The following is a 5,000-nucleotide window of genomic DNA, read 5'->3' on the forward strand; positions in this document are numbered from 1 at the left end:
ACAACTGAAGTATTCTTGATTGCTAAAACAAAGTAGATGCGGGGAAATATCGCTCAAAGGAAAACATGAAACTGCTACAGGAAAATACCAAAAAAAGAGAAAAAGCCACCAAAATAAATAAATGTTAAATGGGTTATACTTGTATAGCGCTTTTCTACCTTCAAGGTACTCAAAGCGCTTTGACAGTATTTCCACATTCACCCATTCACACACTGATGGCGGGAGCTGCCATGCAAGGCGCTGACCAGCAGCCATCAGGAGCAAGGGTGAAGTGTCTTGCCCAAGGACACAACGGACGTGACTAGGATGGGTGAAGGTGGGGATTGAACCCCAGTAACCAGCAACACTCCGATTGCTGACACGGCCACTCTACCAACTTCGCCACGCCGTCCTTAATAAGAGCACAAGACGAGAACTAAAACACTACACACAGGAAAACAGCAAAAAACTCCAAATAAGTCAGGGTGTGATGTGACAGGTGGTGACAGTACACCTACTTTGAGACAAGAGCTATAATGATTCATGCTTGGTTATGTTTTAAAGTCATATCCAACAATTGCGGCAATAACTTTTTACTGTCGACTGTTTTTTAATGATTTCTGCCAGTGGTGTGCTTCCGGATTTTTTCAAGGCAAAAAATTTGCCTCGGCTCGAAAAAGGTTGAAATCACTGCTGTAAAGCACCAGTTCCATTGGCAGCAAAACAGGCCCAGAACATAATGCTACCACCACCATGCTTGACGGTAGTTATGGTGTTCCTGGGATTAAAGGCCTCACCTTTTCTCCTCCAAACATATTGCTGGGTATTGTGGCCAAACAGCTCCATTTTTTTCATCTGACATCACATGGAGAAAGATAAGACCTTCTGGAGTAAAGTTTTGTTTGGTTGTCAAATCTAAAGGTGGTTTTAATAAATATGTGTAGATGTCTAGCAGGACCGATAATCAGCATTTCAGTCAATACTCACGGCTCCAATATTGTATCATAAGTGGAAAAGTTGTATCAGCTGGGATAGGCTCCGGATTATCCACGACCCTAAGTAGGATAAGCGGTATGGGAAATGAATTGTTGCAAAGATGATTAGCGTGAAATTTATCAAGCAATCTTGTTCAAATTTTACAGACGTGCGCCTTTTAGTGCCCCAAATGTGTTACCAAAATGTTGTGGTGATTTGGTTTAACGCCACGTAGATACAGTGGAATGTTTTGGAGAGGGTCTGGAGTTGTGTGAGACATTTCAAGTCAATAGGACTATAGTAGAGGTTGGATGGCAACATATGTTGCTCCAAAACCTGTTTGTACCTTTCAGCATTAATGGCGCCTTCACAGATGTGTAAGTTACCCATGTCTTGGGCACTAATACACCCCCATACCATCACACTGGCTGCCTTTTCCACTTTGCGCCTAGAACAATCCGGATGCTTCTTTTCCTCTTTGGTCCGGAGGACACGACGTCCACAGTTTCCAAAAAATTTGAAATGTGGACTCGTCAGACCACAGAACACTTTTACACTTTGCATCAGTCCATCTTAGATGAGCTCGGGCCCAGCGAAGCCGGCGGCGTTTCTGGGTGTTGTTGATAAATGGCTTTGGCTTTGCGTAGTCGAGTTTTAACTTGCACTTACAGATGTAGCGACCAACTGTAGTTACTGACAGTGGTTTTCTGAAGTGTTCCTGAGCCCATGTGGTGATATCCTTTACACATTGATGTCGTTTTTTTAAGCAGTACCGCCTGAGGGATCGAAGGTCTGTAATATCATCGCTTACGTGCAGTGATTTCTCCATATTCTCTAAACCTTTTTGATGATATTACGGACCGTAGATGGTGAAATCCCTGAATTCCTTGCAATAGCTGGTTGAGAAATGTTGTCCTTAAACTGTTCGACAATTTACCCACGCATTTGTTCACAAAGTGGTGACCCTCGCCCCCTCCTTGTTTGGGAATGACTGAGCATTTCAAGGAAGCTGCTTTTACACCCAATCATGGCACCCACCTGTTCCCAATTAGCCTGTTCACCTGTGGGATGTTCCAAATAAGTGTTTGATGAGCATTCCTCAACCTTCTCAGTCTTTTTTGCCACTTGTGCCAGCTTTTTGGAAACATGTTGCAGGCATCAAATTCCAAATGAGCTAATATTTGCAAAAAATAACAACGTTTTCCAGTTCGAAACGTTAAGTGTAAGGATTTGCAAATCATTGTATTCTGTTTTTATTTACCATTTACACAACGTGACAACTTCACTGCTTTTGGGTTTTGTACTTTCTATCGTTCAAGACTTACGGTCATTTAAAAACAACACCGCACATCATAAGGGCGGCTACAGTTTTAACGTTAAAGGTCTAAAAAAATGATGTAGAATGTCCGTGATTGAAAAATAATAGCTCAGACAACTAATTTTGACAAATGTTCACCTATTAGTGTAGAGCGGGCGAGGAGTAGAAGAGTTAGCAGGTGTTGTTTAACGACTGTAGTAGCAGTGCATAAAAGTCGACAGCAGGCGGCTGGTTAATGCTTTGCTCCTCCAGCCGTTTATTCAGGTAAATCTTTTTCCAAGGTTGAACGCTTGTTGATTTTCTACGGCGAGCCGCCAGATGCCGACCATTTGATTTGAGGGGGGGTGACAGGGGGAAGCGTTCCTGCTGCTTCACATATAGAGCAGCATCCGACAAGCTGAGGATCATCCAGGGTGTGTTGTTGCGACTGGAAACAATGCGTCTGCTTCCTGTTGGATTGGATTTGTTTTGTTATTCGGTTGTAGAAGTCAAATTTGTCCGATGTAAATTTTTGTCTCGCGAAGCTTGAAGACAACTGGAGCATCCTTAGGCCAGCAGTCTGCTACAACTGATACCATGTGGGCATCCAACGCGCCGACGCACATAAGCCTTGCCACATGAGGCCCTTTTCCACCAAAAGTAAACTTTTGGTTACTGGAACCTCTACTTCCTGGAACTATATGTGTTTCCACCGCATTTCACAGTTCCGGTCGTTTCTACAAATCAGGCTGATGACATATGGAGGAGTGGTTTACTATATTTCAACGCTGATACCACGTAAATAAACAGACAATATTAGGTCAGTTATTTTAGTAAAAAAGTAAGTAAATGAAATACAAATCAATGATTTTTAAAACATAAAGTGTACCGAATTGTTCATAAAAACTCAGGCTTTTGTCCGCAATGTCCAACAGTCAGAAGGTCGTCCTCTAAGTAAATTATGACTTCATGAGGGTCAGGTGGTTCCTTTTTGGTCCATTTCAGCTGTAAATAACGATATATAAATAATAAATGTCAGTGTTTATCTGTAAATAACAATATATAAATAATAGATGTCAGTGTTTATCTGTAAATAACAATATATGAATAATACATGTCAGTATTTTTCTGTAAATAACAATATATACATAATAAATGTCAGTTTTTATCTGTAAATAATATATAAATGATACATGTCTGTTTATCTGTAAATAACAATATATGAATAATACATGTCAGTATTTTTCTGTAAATAACAATATATACATAATAAATGTCAGTTTTTATCTGTAAATAATATATAAATGATACATGTCAGTGTTTATCTGTAAATAACAATAAATAAATAGTAAATGTCAGTGTTTATCTGTAAATAAGAATATATGAATAATAAATGTCAGTGTTTTTCTGTAAATAATAATAAATACATAATAAATGTCAGTTTTTATCTGTAAATAACAATATATAAATAATACATGTCAGTGTTTATCTGTAAATAAAAGTATATAAATAATGTCAGTGTTTATCTGTAAAAAACAATATATAAATAATAAATCTCAGTGTTTATCTGTAAATAACAATATATACATAATACATGTCAGTGTTTATCTGTAAATAACAATATATACATAATACATGTCAGTGTTTATCTGTAAATAACAATATATGAATAATACATGTCAGTGTTTATCTGTAAATAACAATCTATAAATAATAAATGTCAGTGTTTATCTGTAAATAACAATACTGTATATAAATAATAAATGTCAGTGTTTATCTGTAAATAACAATATATAAATAATAAATGTCTGTGTTTATCTGTAAATAACAATATATAAATAATAAATGTCAGTATTTATCTGTAAATAACAATATATAAATAATAAATGTCAGTGTTTATCTGTAAATAACAATAATGTATATAAATAATAAATGTCAGTGTTTATCTGTAAATAACAATACTGTATATAAATAATAAATGTCAGTGTTTATCTGTAAATAACAATATATATATATATATGTATATATATATATATAATACATGTCAGTGTTTATCTGTAAATAACAATATATAAATAATACATGTTAGTGTTTATCTGTAAATAACAATATATGAATAATACATGTCAGTGTTTATCTGTAAATAACAATATATAAATAATAAATGTCAGTGTTTATCTGTAAATAATACTGTCTATAAATAATAAATGTCAGTGTTTATCTGTAAACTACAATATATAAATAATACATGTCAGTGTTTATCGGGAAATAACAATATATAAATAATACATGTCAGTGTTTATCGGTAAATAACAATATATAAATAATAGTCAGTGTTTATCGGTAAATAACAATATATAAATAATAAATATCAGTGCTGTTAAATAACAATATATATATGATACATGTCAGTGTTTATCGGTAAATAACAATATATAAATGATAAATGTCCGTGTTTATCTGTAAATAACAATATATAAATAATACATGTCAGTGTTTATCGGTAAATAACAATATATAAATAATCCATGTCAGTGTTTATCTGTAAATAACAATATATAAATAATAAATGTCAGTGTTTATCGGTAAATAACAATATATAAATGATAAATGTCAGTGTTTATCTGTAAATAACAATATATAAATAATAGTCGGTGTTTATCGGTAAATAACAATATATAAATAATAAATATCAGTGTTGTTAAATAACAATATATACATAATACATGTCAGTGTTTATCGGTAAATA

The 5,000-nt window shown here is 34.5% G+C and overlaps 1 protein-coding gene across 3 annotated transcripts in view; it reads left to right on the plus strand.

Annotated features, from left to right (window-relative positions):
- The window catches only part of LOC133644964 (complexin-2-like), a 259,003-nt gene that overhangs the window by 189,805 nt on the left and 64,198 nt on the right, over positions 1-5,000 (plus strand). The gene's annotated exons all lie outside the window — the stretch shown is intronic.

Source organism: Entelurus aequoreus, linkage group LG28 (genome assembly GCF_033978785.1).
Source record: "Entelurus aequoreus isolate RoL-2023_Sb linkage group LG28, RoL_Eaeq_v1.1, whole genome shotgun sequence".
Lineage (NCBI taxonomy): Eukaryota > Metazoa > Chordata > Actinopteri > Syngnathiformes > Syngnathidae > Entelurus > Entelurus aequoreus.